At 42.1% G+C, this 24,879-nt stretch overlaps 1 protein-coding gene across 2 annotated transcripts in view; it reads left to right on the forward strand.

Annotated features, from left to right (window-relative positions):
• The first annotated feature begins 1,584 nt into the window (after positions 1–1,584).
• samd11 (sterile alpha motif domain containing 11) overlaps positions 1,585–24,879 on the forward strand; it is an 82,391-nt gene continuing 59,096 nt past the window's right edge. The window contains exons 1-3 of one of the 2 annotated variants that reach the window (XM_017417850.3): positions 1,585–1,677; positions 4,388–4,466; positions 21,083–21,149. The gene's annotated coding sequence lies outside the window, so the exon portion shown is untranslated. The remainder of the gene's footprint in view (positions 1,678–4,387; positions 4,467–21,082; positions 21,150–24,879) is intronic. The other variant, XM_017417852.3, reaches the window with a different exon arrangement.

Below are 24,879 nucleotides of genomic sequence, written 5' to 3' on the forward strand. Positions count from 1 at the left end.
CACACACACACACACACACTGCAGTTTGCACAGTTGCATACATGAGCTCCAACAGGCAGTGTGTGTGTAAACACTGATAAGGATGTATTTGTGCAGCGCGCTCGGGTGTGTTTTTCTGCTAACAGTTAGCAAACATGCGGCAGTGCCATGTCCCCTCCACCACCAGCAGCACCACCTCTTTGCTGACAGAAACAGCTCAGCGGCTGCGTGGGAATGAAGTGTGACAGGTTTCCTAACTGTCTCTGCATGAAACATTACAGCACAATGTCTCCAAACCTAAAAAGCTGCTCCTCTGCGAGCGTTTGTAGGTGTGCTATGAATAAAATTAGACTGAAAGTGATGTTTTTTTTTTTGTCTAATTAAAGGAAAGAAAAGTCTTTGCTGTGTCTGAAGGGACATGGTTGTGTTTGAAACACACACACACACACACACACACACACAAAAAAAAAAAAAAAATCCGCTCTCAGCCAGATGTGAGGTGGAAAATGGGACCACTGAGGCTCATCCTGTGTAATCTCCATGTCACTTCATGGCCGACCTCGTCTGGAGAACTGCTGACCCTCTGTTCTGGTTTGGCTGAGCCAACCCGTTCGCCTGTGGGCCTCTTCATCCACCCACACCCACACCCACACCCACCAAACAACAACACTGCCTCCCAGTGAGCTCCAGTTACTTCACAGTGTACCTCCATAAAGAAATTTAAATAAAACATGATCACAAACACTGGTGATCTGTTGTGGAGCAATATGGTATCGCCAAAAACTGCAAGAAGAGACGCATCCAGTGTTTGGTCGGGAACAGCTGGGGTGCTGAGGTGAGTGTTTGCGTTCAACGTGGGAAGGTGGTTAAATAAGTGAGATAACAGGAACGGGTACTGAATAAAAATGGAAATAAACAAAATAAACAAACTGCAGTGTTTTTACTGGTGAACATATTGATCTCGTTTTGGGGATGGAATTAAAGCTTTAATGAAACAAGATATGCAAATAAAAACTGGATGATTTTTAGGGACACTATATGTACAAACTGTGACTTTAAAGACTTTATATACAGGTTTCATCACCTGGTGACAAAAGGTGAAAAATAATGGTTTTGCTTGTGTGTCTGGCTGTTACTAAACTAACCCGGGAACCACTGGATAAATTTGAATAAAACTCAGAAAAAAACTAATTTGCAACAAGTGTTTTTGTCATTATATTATGTTAGGAACAATGACAGTCAGTAGCCAGATGGGGGCGCCAGAGCATCACAAAAATACATGATTTTTTTTAAAATGGCTATTTAACTTTTCTATTCAGAAATGTGTCTTTTACATCATAGTTTGTGAGAGTTTCACAAGACATACATGCAAACAATAATATTATTGTGCAATTATTCCCAGTCAAATGAAACAATCCCTTTCTCACATTAAAAACTTGTTATGCTAGCTTATTAGCCTGCTTAAAGAGGGGGTAATTTTTGTATTATTAAATTTATTCTGTAAACATCACTAGCCCCACATAGCTATCCCGGATGTATTTAATATTAGTAAAAAAAAGACCGACAGGTTTGCTCAGGTTTTGCGTTTTAACCGGATGTTAGCTCTTCATCACCTGCTGCCTGATTGCAGTCAATCAACGCTGGACAGCTACTGGAAAGTTTAGCTTATTAGCGTCTGATTTGAAGGCACAAATTGTGGTAAGTTTCAAATCTTTGTACGAGATAAGTAATGCTCACGAAACTAAAGCAGGGAAACCTGCTGAAAAGGTTTAAACCAACAGACGAACGTTAAAATGTGGTGTTTTTGGCTAACTGTTTACAGCTAAACCAATTCAATATGGCTGCCACACAGCCGACTGACGTCACTCACTTTTAGACATTAAGCTAAAACTTTCACTTGGTTGTAGCTCCGAGTCATTCACACGACTAGCAAAATACCTCGAAAACCACTGGAACCAACATTAAAATTTTTCTCATTAGGTTGCTATTGTTAGCATGTTTTGTTTTGTACATATCACAGCAAACAAAGCAACACTTCAATAGTTTTATTGTTATATTTTTGTTTCAAGTCATAAAATACTCACCCAGAGACACTCACCAACCAAAATAACAAACAAAAACCAAACCAAAACACATAAATTCTAATATTTACTGTCAAGACTAAACTTTTTTAGGACCTATTGCTGATCTAATATTGTATTCAGTAAATAACTTTAGCTTAATTCTTATTTAAATGTTTTTGCTGTCTAAAATAACCAACTATTATTAATGATCTTAATAGAAATATCTTATTTGCCACATAAGAAACATTAGATAATTTTGGTTATCCCCTGAGGGATGTATGTTAGTGTTCTCTCCACAAGATGGAGGTATAATCATGTATTTTTATTCTTTTTTTGTTAGATATTTTCCACTCCATTGTTGCTGTGGTTCATATAACATTACTTTGAGCAGCAGGGGGTGCTGATGTTTTATTTTAGCAGACAAACACATATATTTGGTGGTTTCAGCTGTGAGTAAGCATGAACGTTAAATACATTTGAACATAATTGGTAATCATGTAAGCTGTCTGAACTCATTCAGGGCGGTTATTTGAAAATGCTGAATGGGGTAAAGTTTTTAAATAAATAAAATATCCATACATTGTGCGAAAGTATGAAAGGACTGAACTGAACTTTACCAGAACTGAACCTCATCAGGTCACTTCAGTCTAGGTTATATTTAAGGATAACATTTACTGTGTCATTTTGTTCCATTTTTTACACAATGGAGTTTGGTAAATCTACACAAACAAATACATATTTTTCACAAAGAAGCCGTAACGGACCTTTTATAGTCTTTTAGAGGTTAATGGCTACCTTAGAGTCTAATGGCTTTTTACAGAACCAGAAAATATCACCAACCAAAGCGCAAGAGAAGATTATAGTGATTTCCACCAAGATTGGAGAGTAAAAAAACTACTGGCTCAAAGTATCCTTAAACCCACTCAGATTATTAAGTCATCAGGGTTGAGAGTTCTGAAATGTTGAACTCCGAGGCCGTTTCCCATAAGTGATGATGGCTGTGTGCAGCTGGTAGCGTCTCTGTGCCAACATAAAACGGCTTCATTGGACAACACCCATCGCACTGACCAACAAAAACAGTGCAATGGAAAAGTCTAAGTTCATAAAACTGTAGATTCCTTTCTAAAAAACTGCAAAGAAGAAAGTTCTTGGTTTAAACTTTTGTATGCAAGCCCGAGTCTTACCTGCCTCAGCACCACTGCTGCTTTCTAATGACGTTCGAGTTTTACGTCACGACTGACCTGCTTTGAAAACAACACCTTTAAGCTGGACTTTTGAAACTGAACACAGGAGCAAAGAAATCCAGCTTTAAAAGCCCAGCATCAGTAAGGACCTGGCAGTATATCAGTTTATCTGGTAGTTTGGTAGAAATTATCATTTACAGTTTTCTATATATGTTCATAACATAACTCATCATGCTTCACTATCACACACACCATTCACAGCTAAAACAGCTTAATTATTTGTTTTGAACCAATATTATTAATAAAAATGGACAAAGCATCTCTTTCTTCTCCTGTTGTTTAGAAAAGAAGCCAAAATGTCTGTGTTTTTTGGGTACCGCCATGTTATATTTTTGAAGCCAGAATCTGTGTACTTCGGGTGTGGGAGCTGAACCTTCGATACCCCCACCCAACCCGCTCACAGGATTGTCAATCACAGTGTAATGTGATGTGTTTCTTTAAGCCTCAAATAATGGACAAAAAAAACAACCTATTTTTAAGGAATTCCTATTGGAGCATATAACATAAAGAACCATGTGAATCAACAAAAATCATCTTCTGAGGAAAGTTATTTGAAGTGTAATTTGATTTTTTTATTCAAGAGAACTGCCCATTTATTTACATAGAGGGGCGGGGCTTAAAGTTGCACTGCAGCCAGACCACTAGGGGGCGCTCCTCCTTTGTAGCTTCAACTTCCTGCTTCCAGTCCTGTCTCTAGTTATAATGTATCTTGTTAGTCAAAACCTACTTTAATTGGAAAAGCAGGAGTTTATATTCCATGTTTACAGATTTCACTGCATTGTGGCGAATAGACGGACATTTCTGTGTACATCTCTGACTTTGTTTGTTTCATTAAATGTGTTTCATCAATTTGTTTGAGGCTTGAAGTATTTAGCCTTTATTTGCCATTTAACAGTCTTGTCTTACAGTTAGTTTTTTTTCTTAATATTTACCATAACATAATAATCATATAAACAGCTGAAGGTAGTTATGAAAAGCTAGTTTGTAAAAAACGATTAGTTTAAAATGCTTTGAATTGAACATGGCTCCTGTGATGTCACCACTGGTTTATCAAATGTCGTTTGAAGCCTTCATTTTTTTTTTTTTTTTGGTTCGTTGCAGGAAGAAGAAAAGTCCAAAGCGTGGAGCTGAGTGGAAACCTGACGGCAGACACCGGGCCGAGCTCTGATTTACAAAAAAGGTACATCAATCCTCCAGCTCAGAGAATAAGAAACTACCTTCTCATCTATATCTCATCCAACCTTTATCTTTTAATCATGTTCATCTCAGCACTCGGTAGTAGAAAACCAAACTTTTTTTGCTTTTATTTATTTTTTGCTTGTGATGATTCTGCTGATTCTAAGGTTTTATTGAAACAAAACCCAGATATGGTGGTAGATTGAAATCTTCCAGCTTCAGGTCAAGTTGAAACACCAGAGAAGGAACCTTGAAGTGGCAAAAAGCTTTAAAGAGGCTTCAGATGATCTCATTCCACATGACCAAAGTGTTTTGACATATGTAATGTTATGTACTCACAGAGGTTTATGATTTTTGTGTTGTTGAACCAAAGAAAGTTGGCTTTTTAAAAAAAAATCAGATAATACCAGAAACATTTGGAGTGGTGTTTGAGTGGAAGCAAGTGGTGTTTCTTTGGTGGGTCTTCTTTTTAACCAAACAGACAACCTTCTCTGACAACTTTATTCATATATTCCTTTTGACTTGAAGGACATTTCTTAACTAACTGCTTTAAATTTTTATAAAAAGTTAAAGTCTTCCAGAGTGTTGTAGTATTGATATGAAGAGTTTGTTTTAACTCCTGGTTCAGTGTTTTTGCAGTGTATTGTAAGAAGTTCTGAGGATGGGGTGCTGTGGTACCTAAAAATCAGAAATGTTGCCTTCAGTCTCCTATTATTAGAAAGCAGTATTGATTTTCTTTTTGCCACTCATTGATGTTGTGATAAAAAATGGTTATGACCTTTGACCTCTGATCACGTTGCAACCATTGCTGTTTTGTTGCGTCTCCCCAGTCAGCTGAGGATTAAGAACTGAGAGCGTTAGTGAATATCGGTGTTTTTTAATCATCTATGGCCTTGTGTGCGTTTGGCAGTTTCTGTGACGGTGCCGTGAATGCACACATCCATATATTGTGGTGTGTACTTGTACGCGAACAAGTGTGTACTTGTGTGTTGCGGGTGATGTTGACTTCCTGAGGCTAATCACCACCTTCTTCCCAGCGTCTTGTTTTTGCCCATCTCTCCTCGCCTGTGTGGAAGTTGTGTGGGCACCCTCTGGATTGCCTCACCGCCGAAGCATGCCGGACTCTGTTATCCAGCTATCCATCTGTGTTATTGATTTTTTTTTTTTTTTTTTTCCCTTCTTTGTAGAGTTTCATCTTTCCTCCACTTTTCTGTGGAGCGATGGTGAGGAAGAGTGTGAGAGAGAAAGGAGGGGCCGGCGAGGGGGTAGAGCAGAGATCTAAGAGCTTGTAGAAGGGGGGGGTGGAAGAGCGGAGCAGCGGTGGGCCTTCTGAGCGTAGGGGTGTTAGAGGTTGGGAGGGGGGCGTTCTCAGCCTGGACTATGGATGAGCAGAAAGAGAGCCACTCTTGAAGTGCTGCTTTTTCTCTCTCTCCTCGTTTCTGTCCATTCTCTTGGGAGACCCTCCCCCCCTCCCTCCCTCTTCTCTGATTCCTCCCTCCTCCATCCTTCTCCAAAGCGCCTCTGGTACACACGCTCCACTTGCCACCCTCCTGCTCTTCCTCCTCCTCCTCCACCTCATCCTGTCTCTCGCTCTGTCCGCCTGCCTGCCGTCTTTGCTTCCCGGGGGGCCCGGGCAGTGCTGGCGGCACAGCCGTGATTTGCAGGAGATTTGTCTAAGTGAGAAGCAATTAGTGCGCCTAAGCACCGCTAATGTATGCATGCTGGGGCCCCTGCCGCCTCTCCTGCTGACAGTCCCAGGATCAGGTCAAGCTCGGCGCCGCTGACATTTTCTTTCCAGGTCTTTCCTTTTCATCTCGATTTGTCATCTAGCTCGTACTGCCCCTTAAATGGCTCTGTCTTCTCTGATTTGTTACCATTTATTTAGATAAATAAGATCCTTATCCTTAGTTTAATGTGAATACCTAAAAATGTGCATTTTCCCAAAAGTTGAAGAGTATACAGTCGATGGATTGTGAATCTCCTGAATTTGAGTGAGCCTCGCTGAAGTGACTTCTGCCCTTCATGTTCTCCCACCTGGGTTTCCACTGTTGAGCCAAAGGAGGCTTGAATAAACCTGTAAATTTAAGTTTGTTAATGACAAGTGAAGAGGCAGCATGATTTGAGAGCAGTGTACAGACTCAAATGAACACACAAACACATGTGCATGACAAAGTGGAACACTTGTGGGTGGCAGGATTCCCTTTGAAACCTGAAGGGTAGAAAAGCTCGTTTGTGAGCAAGAATGCATGAGGGATGTTCTGCATGGTGCAACTCCCCAACTACTTGAACATGAACTTTGCCCTTTTTCAACACGTCCTCTCTCTTACCCAGACAAAAACAAGATTAAGTCTGCTCATCCTTACGCAGCGCTGACTGCCTTCCAAGTGGGAGCCTGCATGGGCCGTGGGTGGTTTTGAAGCGAAGTGCTCGTTAATTAAAGATAGGCTAATTACTGGCGCTTCTCAGCCTGGCTTTTGCAGCGCTGATAAGAGGATAATCCTGGAGAGAGAGGCAGAGATCGAAGTGGTCCCGGGTAGACCAGGCCTCCTGCTCAACTGGTCCGGAAGAAAATACCGCCCCATTCCTCCAAACCCCCGTCTTCTCTCGGTTTCTTTAAAGACCAGGCCCAGCAATCAGGGTATAGAATATTTAAGCAGGCTGCACTTCAACAAGAGAAAGCCTCCATGAAAGACTAAAAGACACAAGCCATCACTTGTTAGGTTGATAGTTTCCCTCTTTAAATTCACTGGTTTAGTTGAGTTTGGCTCAAAAGAAAATGCACAAAAATGTGCTGTAGCATAACACTTATAAGGTAGTTTTCTTACTGCTTTCCTTTGTTGGGAATTCATTAGTCATAATGCTCCATCCCTATCGTGTCGTGATTTACTAGCTGGCTTAAATAGGCACAAACAAGATGGTCTGCTAATTTAAATTATTGTTTGTCGTTAAATAATAAAATCTTACAGTACTGCATAGCTACTGGGTGTACGCACAGGTGCAAATATGTTAATAATCGCATTTACATCCACCTCACACTCAAATGACTGGACGGATTTATGACTTGCCCATCATTCATGCGTCTCTAACCCATACTTTGTCGCAGGGAGTTAGCCATTAGCACTTGCTGGGCTGTTCCCATATGCTGGGGCCTCCACAGATCTATAATTCAGAGGTGGCAGATGTCTCTATGTATAATTCATGAGTGCTGTTCCATGCTGTGCTAGAAGGCGAGCTAGTGGTAGAACCGTCACAAAGTCCTTGCCTATGGAGGATCTGCTCCTTGTTGACCTGAGGGTGCTGCTTTCCTGAATCCACTTCCTGCAGTGAGCTTGCCAGAGATGGACGTCATCATTAGCTTAGGAATGAGTTTAGTTGCAATGAAACCAAAAAAAAAAACTTTCTGGAGAACTGAATATCTTTAACATGACAATTCGAAACCTCATGCCAAAGATAATTCCAGCTGTGTCGACATTTATTCCAGCGTTCGATACCTTCACAACAGTTCTACAATCACCGATTAATAGTCACAAGTCAGTAATTGGCAACCAGATTATGATCAGCTCTTTTAGTTAATCGTTTATTTGGCTCCATCAACATTGCAAGGCTCAGCACCTGGACTCTTAACTGGACTAACTCCATGGAAAAGAAAGAGTTTCTTCACATGCACACATTAGTAGTTTTCTTTATTATTTGTGTGGGCAGTTGCATAAAGGTTTACTGACAATTGCTCTGATGAAAGATAACTAAAGCGTGAACAGCTTAGCCGGACCATACAGCATTATTTATTTTCCATGGAACGTAACCACTAATGTTGTACTATTAGACCAGCAAGACAGGTTTTGTTTTTTACTTTTTGTACTTAATAGCGAACATCTCAGCCTCTGCATGTTAATAGTCAGCATGTCACCAGTGCCCACTCACTATCATTTCATCTCTGTCTCTCCAAATTCTGCATTGGATGGTGGCTGTAAGGCAGAGATGCCCCACTTTAGCACGCCATTTTCACTGCAGGTAAAGTTGTAGTGGTGGACCAGTTTCACACTATGATGAATGTCTCAGTAAACATAATGCTTTAACGGTAGATGGTGATAATTATTGGCCAGTATTGCTACAGAATATGTAAAAGCAATGTTGTTGTAATAAATATAGTTACATTTAATTGTTTCAGAGATTTTTTGGGGGGTGACATTGTTAAAATTCTCAACAATGTATTTAATTTCTAAACCTTATGTAGATTTTATTCCTAAACCTCACCATGTAGTTTTAAGACCTAGATTTTTTTTACTTTTAACGAGCAGCTTTTTTATAATACATTTAAAGCAGTAATAAAATAATGTTTTGTTGCTTGAAAATGAGTTTTTCAATTAATTCGAGCTGTGTGATCTCTACGTTTGAGGCACAAAAGAAAGTCTTTCAGGAATAAACGTAAAACCGCAGCCATGCGTAATAACACATTATAAATAATGTTTGTGATTCAGGTTCAGAGTTCCTTGTTGTTTTAATATATTTTGGACAATAACACAGTATGTCTAATAGGTTGTGTGGAGCTGAGCTAGAGTTCGATTTTGTGTGTACGAGTGTGCTTGAGAATAAAGAGTCTATATTACAAATCACACCTACATACCTGCAGAGACATTAGCACTGTGTGCCGATACAAAGAGTGGGAGATAAAACACACCCCGGCACCCAAGATCACAAGCTGCCGCCAGCGCCGAGCCTGGCCGGCGCTGAACCGGCAACTCGATACCTCCTCCGGAGCCTGCGGAGGGGGTGAGAGGGTGTGGAAGAGAAGCTTCCATAAAGTCTGGTTTGTCGTAACCTGAGATCCCAGCAGACAGCCATGGTGCCTCACAGTCAGGCACGGAAATGTGTGTGTGTGTGTGTGTGTGTGTGTGTGCATGCGCCCATTTTCAGATGGGATGGGTGACATGCTGCCACACGCTTGTTACAACACTTGGGACTGGGTTTATGTGCATGTGGAGATTACAAACACACCAACACTAAGACCACCCCTTGACTTTCTGTCTACCAACATATCATGTTGAAATCCCTCATGTGTTAATACATTGTCTTTTTTTTTGTTCTATCATCCTTCCTCTCCCTGAAATTGATACAGATGATGAGATGAAGGAACGTATGTCATTGAGCCACTGAGCTTTTCCCTCCTTTGGGGCTTTATCTCCTCCCTCTGTACCGTCATAAACTTCCAATGTGACCGTTATCCAAAACATCTGAGACATCGGGGCGGAGAAAACTGTCGTCAGCTGCCATATTGCTCGCTGCTCCTGCCAGACTGCTGCCCTTTACAGATGTAACGGCACTGTGGGTGGTTTGGAGCAAATTTTAGGAGCGGGGAAGAGGGGAAGAGGGGCGAGTGGGTGACGTACTTTTCTTTGGACTGGCAGGGGGAACAGGAGGCCTTCGTGTGGTTGCAGTGGGTGAGGAGGTTAACTGAGCCACAGCAGAGCCAAGATGCTGCCTGGGATATTGACAGGTTGGAACCTGAGGGCTCCTGCAGGATAGGAACACACTGCCAGAGGCTTGGTTACCACCACTGCCTGCCTGCCTCAGAGGGAGGGAGGAGTATAAGCAGGAAAGTGGGATGAAGAATGTAGAGAGGGTAAATTGGAAGGTGTGGGGAAGAAGAAGAAGAAGAATCTGAGATTTCTTTTCCTCCAAAATGCCAAAAAAAGATTAGAGGAAGGGGGAAGTCAGTTGTAGGTTATATTTTTGCAATTAGTATCGCAACTTTTATAAGAATATTTATGCATCATACCAGGCAAAGATATTTGAACATGTACAATTTTTATTGTGATCATAATATGATACAATATAATATGCTTTATTGAAATTTATTTTGAGCTCTCATCCAATCTTGATGCAAATTTTGTGAATCAATAACACTACTGAGTCATATATCTGCTGTTTCTGCATATCTCAGTGGAAGTGCACTTGAGCGTGAAGGCTCTATATTACAAAGCACACCTACATACCTGCACAGACGTTTCTGAATAATTGGCAAACTATATGGGGTAAAAAAGAAAAAGAAAAGGGTAAAAGCTGCATTTTTAGTACTTTCGCCTTTGTTGCAGAGCTCAGAAAGAAGCTGAGTGTATGGTGCTGTGGTTCAGGGTCATTCTCCATGGTAACGGCGGTCCAGGTCAGAAGGTGATTGGCTTAGCTGAGGAGGTTGCTGGCGGCTGTTTGTTGATTCTCTGATAGGGTTGACCTACCTCTAACCTCCACACAGATCAATACTGCCTCCTTAAACTTTCATTTGGCCTCGTTTGGCTCGCACTCACCTCCAATTGAAATCAATTAAAGTGGAGTTTTTTTTATTTTGAAGAAATCATGTTCTTAGTGAAAACCGAATTTCATTAGAACAGTAATTACGAAAAGCGGTTATTATTCGTTATTTATCGCTGGTTTGTATATGAATAGATTTGCTGTGTGTCTACAGGATGTCTCAGGCAAATTCAGATCGGGACTGCTGTAATCTTTTGTTGTGGTAAATATGAGGTCAGCAAATTTCCAATCACACTTCAATCATTTCAGAGAAAAGTATTTACAGAGAATCTGTGCGTGGTGCAGGGAGTCCCTCCAACGCAGGAAAGCCTTTGAGAAGCTCCTTCCTGTCTCTTTACCACCTCCTCATTGCACTTTTGTTTCTTCTTCTCTTTTCACCCCCTCATTCTCACTTTCACTACCTGTAATCCCCGTTGTTGCAGTCCAGGTTTCGATGTTCCACTGCAGAGCATCAGGTCTGTGTGGGCGCTTTTCCTTTTTTTGGCACCTCTGATATGTATTTCTTCATTCTGGGGTCACCCTTTTCCACTCCCCCACACAGGGAATCACCTCACCGAGAGGCGTTCTGGTCGATTGAGCGGGCAGTTTCAATGAAACATTAGTCCTCCACATTGTAAGTGACATGACATGTCACACTGTTGGTTCCCAAATATGACAACTCAAAACGCAATCTCTGTCTCAGAGTTTTCATATTACAATCTATCAAACTCAAGCTGCTGGGCTTTATTGCCATATCATTGTAACTAGCAGGAAATTACCTCGGTGCGGCTCCGTAGCAGATGTCAACAGCAGCTGACATTAGCTGGGTTATTTATTTACATTACTCCAACCCACTGGTCAAAAAGTACACAAGCTAAATTTAATTTTAGGTTCAATTAATGTGCCTGCCTTTTATAAAGTTCTTGTTTAACTCACAGAAAAGCAACAGCCTTTAGCACTTTCTTTCTTTTTAATTGAACTTTCACATTGGTAAATGGCTGCTATTCTGATCAAAGAAAAAGAAACGGCTTTAAAAATAACCGTGGAACGACAGATCATTAAATGGCATCCACGTAACGGTGTTGTTGCCGTCACTTGTTTTTAATCTATAATATCCTGAGAATCCTTTTTAGCAACACTTGACTGCATTACAGTGCGTCCAAATGTGAGAATATACAGCCTCGCTCTCTTCTGGTCTGTTAGAATATACAGCAGATGAATGATTGTGTATTTGGGTGTGTATGAGTTATAATATATCATCCCTAGAGAGCTTAGCTGTCATAGCCTTGGGAGGGTTGTGTCGTGGCCATGGCTGCGTGGAGCAGCAGCACAGGAAACGCGTCAAAGCGCTGAGAGCTAACTGGAACCAGATGTCTGAGGCTACCGACCGGGGGATTCTCATTGTGGAACAAGAACGTCAGCAGGGGAAGTTCACTTCCCCTTACTGTCTTTCTGTCTGTATTTACAATTTCTTTTTGTTTTTGGGTAACGGCTTATTTCTTTTTCTGTGAAATGTCTTGACAGGGAATAAACAACATGGGCGCACGGAAAATCGGATTATGTTTAGTCATCACCTTTTATAATATCCTTCATAGCCAGAAAAAGGGGCATTTTCTATTCCTGCGAAGACAAGATGATAAACTATGCGCACAAATATGCAAACAGTTTTAGTTCTTGGTTTAATTTGAATCAAACATAATGGCAGATCTCCCACAACTTCACTGAGGCAACTCGGCGTAGTTGACTGTTTCTTGTGATCCTGGCGTCTCTGCTCACAGTGGGAGATGAAGTTGGCCTCCTTTCTCTGCCTGGGAGCATCGCCTGCCCACCTCCGCTTCATTGCCCCCCTGACTTACTCTCACATATACAGTACGCACATGAATTTATGCACACCAACACACACACACACACACACTCACTCATGCACGACAATCATACACAGCACATGCACATACATGATGATGCATGCATTGCTGAAGCTGCATGAGTCCAGCTGAGCCTCAAGTCTACCCAGATCTGCTGAAAGCTTGCCTTGGCCTTCCCCCAGCCCGTTCGCCATTGGCGGATCGCCTAATCTGGGCCACTAGGCGACAGCGGCGCACGGATCGTCCTGCGGTGACAAGTGTTCCCTGATATCATCTTCCAATGACAAACATCAAGGTGTGGCACTGCGAGCCGAGACAATTACATAAACACAAACACTTGTGTGTTCAGATGCGAGTTCACGAGTGGCAGTAAAATAAATAGTCCATCACTGTTTTGTCAGAGCTGTTTTCTTGGCTGCTCGGAGCCTCACTGACACAGCCTGAAGGTCCTACATAGCTCAGGGTAAGAGCTGCTTTCAGCAGGCTGTTAGTCTTATCATCACATGCACACACACATGCACGCACACACACAATCGCTGTCCCCTCTGACCCCAGCCGCTTCCTGCCCCTGGCTGATCTATTGGCTGATGCCTGCCCTGTGACTGTAGAGTGAGAGAGAAGCAGAGGAGGGGAAATAAAGTGTGTGTGTGCGTGTATGGCCTGTCCCAGCGAATCGATATCCGTCTCGTATCCGTGAGCTGTGCCTGACCCCTGGCCGACCTTGCTCGGCGTTGGCAGTTGGCGTTCGTTTTTTTTTGTTGGGGTCTGAAAACGTGAGAAGCACACTGAGTTTTACCCCCATGACTAATAAAGGTCTGGGGCTGCGAAAAGTCCTGACTTCAAAGTGTCAGTCTGAGGAGGTGGAAAATAGGGCCAGCAAAATACTAAAAAAAATACTTGTGTTGATCTTTGAATCAGAACAGGTTTGTAAAGCAGCACTTTGTGGTTTTAGAAGAAGAAATTTAAGTTTTGTTTCTATCAAAAATGTTGCACGAATGATCCTGTTGTGCTTCCATCCGAGACACAGTTTGTGTGCGTTTGTGTGCGTACACACGTGAGCTCGTCTATATTTGTGAGACGAACACAACTTGCCTTGACGTCAGTTTGCTAGTTGGACTCATCCTTGCGTGTTGCTGTGTGCTGATAGAGGCTCCGGCTCCCGGGCTGAGCAGGGCTGCTGGTGCTGGCCGCCGCCGGCATTAATTGAAGCCTCCTGCGAAGGTAAGGGGAGGAGGAGGCTGTCAGTGAGGGGAAAGAAAAGGAAAAAAAAAAGAGAAGGGAGAAAAAAATAACGCAGTGAAGGCGAACTGCCCCTGGGGGGTTGGGTCCCTGCCTGCCTGCCTGCCTGCCTTTTCGTTCTCCAGCTCCTTCCCCCCCCCACCCCGTCTAAATAGCCGTACCGGCGCTCCAGGGCTTCCTGTGCCTTATCTGCTGATAATTGGGCACTGGAGCTCCACAGCTCACTTATGAAATATAGATTTCTGACGGAGGGGAAGGATGGGGGGGGGGGAGGTAGAGCGTGTGCAGGCAGAGAAAAGCCCCCGGTTGTATCAGCTCCGGAGTGTTGCTCTGGCTCATTTAGCAAACACAACCCCAATAGTTGGGGCGAAGGCCGGCGTGCTGAGCAGCCGACACTGTCTCAGACAATTGAAAGACGAAGCCTCGTTTCTGTTGTTTCTTCTACCCACAGGGTTCAAAGAGCAGCGAAATACATGGGTGTTTGAGGCGCAGTTTTAGTCGGAGCATGTAAAATCTTCGACGTTTCACATTTCTTGCTTACTGTCTGCTCACATCGTTTTAGTGTTTTTTATTTAGCCCAAACCAAAAACACAAATACGGGTAGTTCTTTCTTTGTTTTTTAAATGAAGGTGCGTGGGGAACTTACGAGTAGTCAGTGTCTTACCTATAGTTGGCAGTGGTCAGAGTGATCTCAGTTTGGAGAATCAGGGAGAAGTTTTCATGCTAGTCAGAAGAGGCCCACTTTAAAAGTTATTTTCTCATTCTAAAACAAGTTCAACTAAATATATATAACAGCCCAAGCAAGTTAATGATTACTACACTGCATCAGTTTGGCTTCTGACTGTGTACGTTGTTCATTCTGTAACAGACTTAAAAAAATGAATGAAACATTGACTTTAACTACTATCAGTTTTCTGAGGTTGAAGTTGGTTTAAATTTATTAAAAAGGCTCAAGACTACAAGGCTGTTAGCTGACTCCCCAATGAAAATTTTACTTTCTGTGCTCTTCCTCAGGTAAGATGCTATAAGATAAGAACTCCACACAACTACACTTGACAAAAACAGAACTATACCTTTAAGTGTGTCATGACGAGGGTATATTATAAAACACTGTATTGCTCTGTATTTGTATGACAAAGTATGTTGCTTTCTTGTAGCCAGGTTGGGTTGTTGTCTCTAGTCTCTTGAGGGTAACGTTATTGGATCACAACATGGAGGCCAAATTCCTGGGAGAGAAGAATGCTCTGCTAGATGCTCATTGCAACATTATTCTTGTCCAAAGCTGCTTTTGTTTTAGTTTTGTGCAAAGTTATTCAATTGGGGTTTGATGCCATATGTCGTCTAACACATTTAAAAGAGTTTTTGTTATTGCCTCAGTTGACAAATGGTTTCGCTGGTAAAAATGAACCGCTTAAGAAGCAAATCAGCGCAACTTTTTATTGAGGACAGCACAAATTAAAGCTGCAAGCAGCATTGGGCGGCCCTCGCAGCTCAGCGCCGCTCCGGCCTTGCGACCGCGGGAACTCCTGCAATCGCGGGAGCTCTGGCGACCGCCGTCTATGCTCTTGCGCCTTTCCTGCACCGTCCACTATGTGGCTTTTACAGCAAATGTCCCAAATTGCCTTCAGTCAGGATCAGTACCAGTCCTTTAACATGCTGTGAACTTTGACCTTCCTACGTCAAACGGTTGAAGAGTTAAAGCACATGGGCTCTTGTGACCTTTGACCTTGTTAACTTGAAGTTAAGGCTGATAGTTGACCCATGGGGAGTCATGCTGTAAAGTTTGACCTACCTACTGTGCACCGTTTCAGAGTTACAGTCACCCAAAAATCCTTAGTGGGTGGGGCTTATGTGTTGTCATTAAATTACCACACTAATGTGTGCAACAGTGCTTACTGGTGATGCACAAAAAATGTCATGCAGATCGGATGAGGTATCAGGGAGATATAACTCTTCGACTATTATAGGGGGCGCACTGGAGTCAAATTCCAGTATAATCCTATTGGCCTCTTCAGAGGTTAACACAGGTCATTCATATCCAGTTTGGTGCAAATTGGATAATGCATGTGTGATTTAGAGCCAACCGTATGCAAATGACGAGGGATTGGCGTTCACCATTCTGTCACGCCCACATTATTCTGGCACCAGTCAGTGCTGAGAGAGCGATTCTGCATCATGTTGTTCTGTCATCCGACACGGGCTTAAATTAGTATGAGTGAAAGAGAAGAAAGGACAACCTCCAACAGGAAAACAGGTTACTTCCTGTTGGAAGGGGGCAGGGCCAAAGTGATGTCACAAATTGACCACGTAATGTGATTAGTACTAGTCTGTTATGACCCACAGAAAGTTTCAATAATGTATGACCTTGTATGTGGAAGTTATTACACCATGATGTTTCATGGCGAATGGTCAGAGTTTGAGGCTTGGCCACGCCCACGTGCTTTCACTGAGCTCAGTGATTCTGAAGCCTGTATGTGGAAAGCTGTAGGAGGAGTTCGTTCAAATGCGGAGGCTGTTATGGCCCAAAATCAGGTAAAAATCCGAACTTTGATCCAAGATGGCTGACTTCCTGTAGGGTTTTAGAAAATGGCTCCAAGAGACTTTTTCGTAGGTTCTAAAATGTTACACATGTGTACCAAGTTTCATGACTGTCAGTAAAAGCATGGCGTGGGGCTGCTTTTTTAAAGTTTTCTAGGGGGCGCTGTGGAGGAATTAGGCCACGCCCACCAAATATGGCACTGCATTTCTGTTGGGGGCTGGACCAGGATCGAACGGCGTTACGTCTGACTTCGCCACGCCACCACAGCCACACCCTCCAGCGAAACCTCTTGGTGCTTTAATACAAATCAGACCAACTTGTTATCTGTCTTCTGACACAAGATCAACTTGATTAGGTCAAGGGTGGCAGAGATGGAGCTTTCCGAGTAAAAAAAGTGACTTCCTGTCCTGAGAGGGCGGGGCTTTGATGACGTCAGATTATGATCACATAGGATCGTTGGGCATCCAACATGGATGACTCATACCAAAATTGGTGAAGTTTGGTCTTTCCATGTAAAAGTTGTATTGTTTTGAAATCTATGGCGAGAAGGCGAACTTTGAGGCCAGGTCCCGTCGCTTCAGCATGTTCGAAAACTCACCGTTTTGATAACTTTTAATTCTCCATCCCTCAACTGCATACTGACCAAGTTTGAAACTGATCGCTCAAAATCCCTAGGAGGAGTTCGTTAAAGTCCGAGGTGTGCAAAAATCAAAAATGACCAAAAATTGCACTTTGACCTAAGATGGCTGCCTTCCTGTACATTTTAGGGCATACCTCCAATAGACTTTTTTTCTTGATTTGGCGTGTTCTACCTACGTATCAAGTTTTAGATCTCTACGATGTACGGGTTGTCCTATCTCACGTTAGGGGGCGCTGTGGAGCAGTTTTGCCACGCCCATTTTTGATTCCAATAAAATACTAAAATTTTTTGCGGGGCACAATTTTGGGTAAAGTTTGGTGACTTTTTGAATATGTTTAAACCCTCCAAATTAGCGTTTCTATGTGGACAAGAAAAATAATAAAAAGCAGTACAGATTCAATAGGCCTTCGCAGCGCTGTCGCTGCTCGGGCTTAATTAGATCAAAAACAAAGAATAGGTCAGTTGTATGACTTTCTGGAAATGATTAGTCTCTAGTTTGTTTAAAAAAACAACAACACATTTTTACTCACATGCTCAGAGAGATCGAGGCATTTCCCAGTTTGACAAATGGAAGATGACCTATCTTACCGTAGGAGTGGACCGGAGCTTTGAGTAAAAATACAGCAATAAAAAACTGGCTCAACTCCTTTGATACATTTAGTTTTCTCACATTCAAACAGCTTTGTTGCTCAGCTTTTGGCAGTTTGGGGAACAACAAACAAAACCTTTTCTTTTTAAACTTAAATTTCTTGAACGATTTCAACTTATTGTCCAAATTTGACCAAAACTCAGAAGATGCTTTACTAGAAATTTCCTCTCCATCATCACGACACGTTACCTCATAGTCCAATGCTGTAACTCAACTGAAGCATGTTTTGTCCCCAATCCAACTTTATTTATGGGGACACAAATGCTGGCAATGGGGTAGGCATTGATCTTGGCACTTAGTTGCCGAGCTTTTTGTTTCATTTGGCGCAGACAAAGGAGTTCTTTTGGTCAATAGAAAATTCAACTCCCTGCACCGTGGGTCAGACAAATTCATTTCAATTACAATTAGCATAGAGGCCCAGTGGCTGATTTATAGGCTTGTTTTCCTTTCCGTTTGTTCCCCGCACATTAATCACCTCCTCGTCGGCCCGTTTGATCCTTGGTTCTTCTACCTACCATGGCAGCCGGCTCGCTCTGCAGTCCTGGGTCTTTTACCCAACTGTTTTCCGTTTGATGCCTTGTGTTCCCGTCCTCTGTGTGTGGTGAATCGCAGGGGTCCTTAACCTGCACCTGGTGCAAAACAGAGGCGTAGTCCAGCAATACCTGATCAGCCAGGTGTTAATCGAGCAACTGTTTAAAGCTGTGGTCTGAAATAAGTAGATTTTCTTGAATTTGACCAAGTGTTGAATTTTAAGACATTTGTAAGCACACATGCAGCATGCACATAAATCAAATCCCATGCACCACCTGATGCTATGTTAACCAGAGGACAGGCGAGTCTTTTACATATTTATAGCTGCTGGCGTGTGCTGCGAGCCACGATGCAGGAATGAAAGTTTTCTGTCTTGACAGGGAAATTGGTATAACCAACAAACACAATCATCCTTCACCTGACATTTGGTTACCATCAGCCTGGAATTAGCAGGCCTACATTAGATAGTCTGGAAATTGTCTCACCAGTTCTTTTGTGTTGTGTCTGAGGCTGAGTCATCCAGGGCCAGATATTTCCACTGGGACAATGTCCCAATTCCTGGTGGCGGTCCTCTTTTTTTTTTTTTTTTTTTGTTTAAACTGCACCAGTTATAGATTGTGGATTTGGCATAAGTCTGTTGATTCCACTGAATAGATGTCCCAATCTTGTTCATCTCTTCACGTTGTGCCTCGAAGGTTTTGCGCACGTTTGTGTGGGACACGTTGGGGTTGGTGGTAAGGCAAGTGGTACCTCTCAAGTCTAGCCAGTAGGCTTCGAGTGCCAATTAAAACAGATGATGGTGTACTATTTAGGACAGTCAAAACATCTGTTCTCACAACATCCTGGCTGGAGCTTCATTGATGGGTGGGTGGTGTGGGAGCATTAGCATTCACAAGAACCTGTCGAAAAAAGGCTCACAAATTTACAATAAATGTGAAGTGTGCTTTTCTAAAGTTTCATTAGTTAGTTGTTTTTAGATGGTCAGTAAACTCTGTCTATCATGATGGTGTTGGGTTGGTCAGTTTGAGTTAAATATGTAAATGAGACAATGTGATTAAAACCTATAAATGCACATAAGCATCAGATCACTCTCTGCAGCCTGAAAACATCTTTGTCTTCGTCAAACAAAAAGGCATCCTGGGCTCTGCTATTATGTCTATCTAATGCAACAAAATAGCAGTTGCAATATTCATTTAAAAGGTCTTAGTCTAACGTTATAGTTTTGCAATAATAAATTATGATTTCTACAAATCCTCAACAACCTTCCAGTGTTAACAGGTTTGTATTTAATGAACCCCTGACCTCCAGCTGCTGCAGAGGTTCCACACTTGCCTCAATAATGACAAACCCATGTTCATTAGCTGTGCACTTCATGGTTTCATGTAAAGTGGAAATGAGTAATTAAATTTTGATGGGGTCTCCCACTTTGCAACAGCCTATCAAGTCCTCATTTCTGAACGTTAATAAGCATTAATAAATTATTGTTGACCGAGATGCTCTTTAACTATTTTTTTTTTCCTTTTCTGTAGACTCTTTCAGCTTCCTGAATAAATAAATGTGACTATGCAGATGAGACACAAAATATCCAGATTGGTTGCTTCATTAGTTTTCTATGAAGCAGTTGTATTTGTCAAATGATATATTGTGATATTTTGTCATTGCAGCCAGGATATGTATTGTTGTAGTTCCAAAACAAGGTTGTTTTGTGGGGATATGACCTACATTCTTAAACCAAGCCACGTCTGCCATAGATTTTTATTTTCTGTTTACTATTTTGGGTTTGTGTAGAACGTTTTGGGGACTGTGTTTATTGATGAGAATCAGCAAGTGGTAAGCTGAGATTTGGTCACAGAAACTGAAATCTTAGGCCATTACGGCATTCAGTAGCGTTCTGCTTTTTTGCAAGTTTTCAATATGGTCGGCAGGTATGTAGACTTGTTCCTGCGTACAACAAAAGTAATGTATGCAGATGTTATAGTTCCAGTAATAAACACAATGACACACCAGAGACAGTGCGTCACTGAATGTTACATGTTTATTCTTGTATCGAGAGCACGGCCTAGGCAAAGTTCGCTTCAGGTAGCGTCTCACTGGCCTGGAGACTAGTGAGTGACTCAAACATGACTCAGTAATGTGAGAAAATATGCAAATTTTTCAGTTCAGGTCTTACTGAATTGCGAGTGTTTGCGATTAAGTGATCAGCAAGCTGTGTGACTGCGTTTGGCTCAATTATTTTCTAAAAGTCACGGCTTCTTTTTGTGTGCACAACTTGTAAAACTGCATTGTAGGCAGTGCACATTATTTGATGGCCCACCTCCACCCAATTTGGCAGCCGTCCCTACATTTATGATTTAATCTCCTTGAGTACACTTTTGAAATGAAGATAAGCAGGTTTGGACCAGTTTTTTATTTTTTTAATTATTATTATTCATCATCAGTTCGGTTTTCAGACCTGGACATGGTGTCTGTCACAAGAGCAGGTGTCAAAATAGGGCTGTAACGCCCTTGACACGAGTCTGAGACACCCATGACGACTTTGTATTGAGAATTTAAGGAACAAGACTGCGAGCCTCTGCAGCTCAAGTGAGGACATTGATAACCCCCTACGAACGTCGCCAGACATTCTGGACTCCCTCATGAACGCTGTTTGCCTTCTAGTCGCCAGCGGTCACAGCCCAGTGAGATATCACCTTTCAGCACCTGTTACCTTTTGCTTTTACCTGCCTTGGGTTGTTCTAGCTTGAATTGATCAGATTCTGCCCAACCTCACAACAACAGTTTTGGATCCTCAAAGAGTTGAACCTCCTACGGTGCGCCTGATGTCTGCAGTTATCCACATCTGGTAGAGTTTCTGTTTTGTTTCTTCCCCCAGGAAGCGATGCTTTCGCCTGACCCCCGTGAGACCTCAGATTCTCTCCTCAGCTCTTCACACCTGATTGGTGAGTGAGGCTACACAGGAGGGGAGGTTTCCCTGTTTAAAATATAGGATGCACAAAGAAGACACCAACAACACTAGAAGGTGATGAGTTTTTTTAAAGAGATTGAAACAAATAATGCTTCTTTCTTTTAAAGTATTTAAAACTAACCTTTTTTTCTTACAGACTTGAGCATTGTGTATAAAATATATTTCTTACACAATTAGTTTGTAAATAAAGTGTATATAATTTGTATTATCAGAATCTACCTTTCTTCATTGTGTTACATCATTTTAAAAAGTTTATTTTAGTCCGTGATCAATACCAATAAATCAAACCAGTTGCATTTTTCTGCTCTTTTTAGTTGATTTATCACAGCATCGTCCAGTGCATACGAAACCTTTCCTTCTCAGCGGCTCGCCCCCACACATTCTCATTGACAAACACATGAACATGAAGGCAGGCATCACACACACACACAGCTACCCTGAGAGGGAGTTCTGTATTGGGTTTTCTTTAGGAAGCGCAGCTCCTCCAAAGCTCTGGTCAGATGAAAGGCGAAGAGTTGTATCGATCGGCCCTGAGCGGGGGGTGGTGAAGCAAGCGGTGTGTGTGTGCGCGTGTGTGTTCTGGCAGGGGTTTGTGGGAGAGGGGGGCAGAGCGTCTGATGCAGGGCTGCCAGCCAGGCGAGGAGCAAAAGGCCAGAGGGGTATATGGGGGGCTGTGAGGGGAGGGCGGTGAGTTGTCGCAGTGGTCCTGTGGTTCCATCGTAACCCCCCCGGCCTCTCAGTGGAGAATGTTCAGCATGCACGCACACACACACGCACACAGAGAAACACGCTTGCATGCACACTCATTTCCAACCAGTCTGCTGCTGTTGATGAGAGCTGTCAGAAAATGAGACAACACGGCGAGGAGCGAGGGACAGCAGGCTGACAAACAGAAGCATCCAGTTCTCTCGTCCTACACTTTCTACCAAAAACTAAGATGAGACTAAATTTATTAGACATTATTTTGAGAAATCTACACGTATAAGCAGTTTTAAACTACTGATTATGGATGAACTTTTAATAAATGAAACGGCTCAACAACTCAAAACTTCAGATTTGAATCGGGAAGCTAGCTAAAGCTAAATAAGATGCAAACAGCATTTGCAAGAAAGTCTCCACGGTGTCTTGAAACATTCACGGGAGTTCTCAGTTTCCTTGTGTGAGGTGCAGAGGCTTGCAGTCTTGTTTAGGTTTTTGAACGAGATCAAAAAGTTTTAACGAAACACATTTCTCTCAAACAGTCACAGATTCATTGCGGGCGTCTCAAACCCATCCATGCATCTCCAACCCGTCTTGAAGCTGTATTTTGATGTGTTCTCAAATTAGACTAAGCGTACATTCAGTAGATTATGTGATAAATGTGGGGGCTACTGCGGAGGTGGGCAACCAAATAATGTGCGCAGCCCAGAATGCAGTTTTTCAAGCCGCGCACACAAAAATAGTTTGTGTTGTTCAGAAACTGGCCGCTCAGAACGAGGTTGCACGACTCGCTGGTTGCTTGGTTTCAAAAACTGAGAATTTTCTGAGTCATGAACAGGTCCAACTGTCACAGAGCAGAGAGATACTAACTTCTAGAGATTTCTAAGCTTCATTAACTTACATGTTTCCTGTCGTCTTTAGCACTTCCTTTAATTCTGTCAGGAAAAAAACCTGAAATCGTTATTGCTCTGGTAACTTTCTTGTAATTGTAACGCTTAAAAGCTTTTTCGTTTAACATTTTCACGTTGCTAGAATAAGAAGACTGAACGTTGATGACAATTTACACTTAATTTGATGAGATTTTTTAGTTTCAAATGACCAAATATAAAATTAGTCAGTTGTCAATCGATTAAAAACAATTTTTCGTCTTATAAATCTAATGTTGACTCGAAGTCTCTTTTGTAGAAGCACAGCCATGGACTCCTTATTGACAAATAAATGAAACTTCCATCACTGACACAGTTTTCAGAATGAAAACAGTTTGCCTGCTTGTGGCTCATTTAGCAGCACGCAGGTTTTTTTCACACTCTCTGTTGGCCTTCGGAGGCGTTCGCTGCTTTGACCCGCAGACAACAAAGTTTGTATTTTGTCTTTCGGGGGCTGCATCCAGAAACGGTGAGGCGGCGTGCTGTGGCATGTTGAAATTCTCTCCTCGCCGTCTTATCAGATCCATTTGATCCAATACGAGACCATATGCGGACTTTGGTTCGGTGTACCCGACCCCGTGTGCTCTGCGCCCCCCGAGGGAGAGATCGGCCCGGGCGGCTTGCTAATTGAAATGTGTTGGCGACTCATTGACGTCTCGGCTCCGGTTTCAGGGCTATTTCGAACCGCAGTGCTGATTGCTGGGTTTCACATCACACAGAGAAAAAAAAAAAACTAAAAAAAATCAATAGGAGCTGGGACAACCAGGGTTTATTCTTTGCAAGCAGACATTAATGCTTTGCAGAGGAGGTTTTGATATTTATCATCTGTCATTTTGTCTCTGTGGATCAGCCTGAACTGTAAATTAAACCCAAACCCTAAGGACAGATTGTTTAACGCCATCAGTTTTACCCAGTTTGTGAGGAGATTTAAAAAAAAAAAATATATATATATATATATATCGCAGCTCGGGTTTGTTGATTTTTAGCTCAGCATTTATGTGGCTCACAAAGACGAGTCATTAATCACTTTTTTCACAAGTTTTCTTTCTTTCCTTTTTGACAGAAAGAAAATTTCCTGACCTCTATTAAGAACCAAACGTGAAGACTTCAGATCTGAATCTTTGTCTATAAGCATGACTTTTCGCTCACGTCATAAATCATTTAGCAGATTATTGAACGTATTTATTATTATAAAGTAAATAGGCTACTACCTTTTATTAAGCCAGTTTGCAAAAAGACAAAAAAACCCAATTACAAATGAATAATTTAGAAATTCATTTAGGCTCAAGTTTGAGCGACTTCTCAAAGAAACACAACATTTTCATTTAGCGACTTAAATTTTAGGTTTTGTTGCTTTGCACGAAACTTGGTAAGCTCAAACCAACTTTCCATGTGTTGGTGGTAATCATTGCCATTATTTTAGCCTTTTTTTCCATTCCAAAGGGCCTAATTTTGTATGAAATTGTGACCGTATACGCCACTGCCCATATCAATGAGTTCTGTGCTTATAGCTTTGTTTGAAATCAGTAAGTCGGATCTCTTGAAGGCTAATGTAGCCTGCTATCTGGGCTTTTGGCTGCCAGCGCTGCTCCCCTTCAAACACAGAGTGAGCCCTTTGAAAAATGGATTGCGGAAGAGATAAGAAATAATTTATGTTCCTATCACTGCCTCGCACAAATATGGTGGGGAATACTGTGCCAATAACTCCCACAAACTCAGAGAGGCACGCTATCTTTTACTGCACAAATTATTAACGGCGCTTGGGAGGAAGGGGAGACGCTGTGCATTTTTTTTTTTCCTCCCCTCCATAGACTTGGCTCATTGCTTGTTAAAGCTTGGAGTTCACCACAGGGCTTTACAACTACAGATAAGGACTCCTGAACTGCACAATGGGTCTAAACACGAAACCGAGTAAACAATGATGCAGAATTTTTATTTCAAGAATTTCCAGCTACACCATTTATGGCTGAAAATTTCAATTAGACACGACGAGAAATATGGGCAATCTTTGTTTTCTGTGTGTGTGCGCACATGCGGCGTCCGTGTGCTGTGTGTTTGTGAGTGAACGGGGGAACGGGG

The sequence above is a fragment of the Kryptolebias marmoratus genome, linkage group LG8, assembly GCF_001649575.2.
Source record: "Kryptolebias marmoratus isolate JLee-2015 linkage group LG8, ASM164957v2, whole genome shotgun sequence".
Classification (NCBI taxonomy): Eukaryota; Metazoa; Chordata; class Actinopteri; order Cyprinodontiformes; family Rivulidae; genus Kryptolebias; species Kryptolebias marmoratus.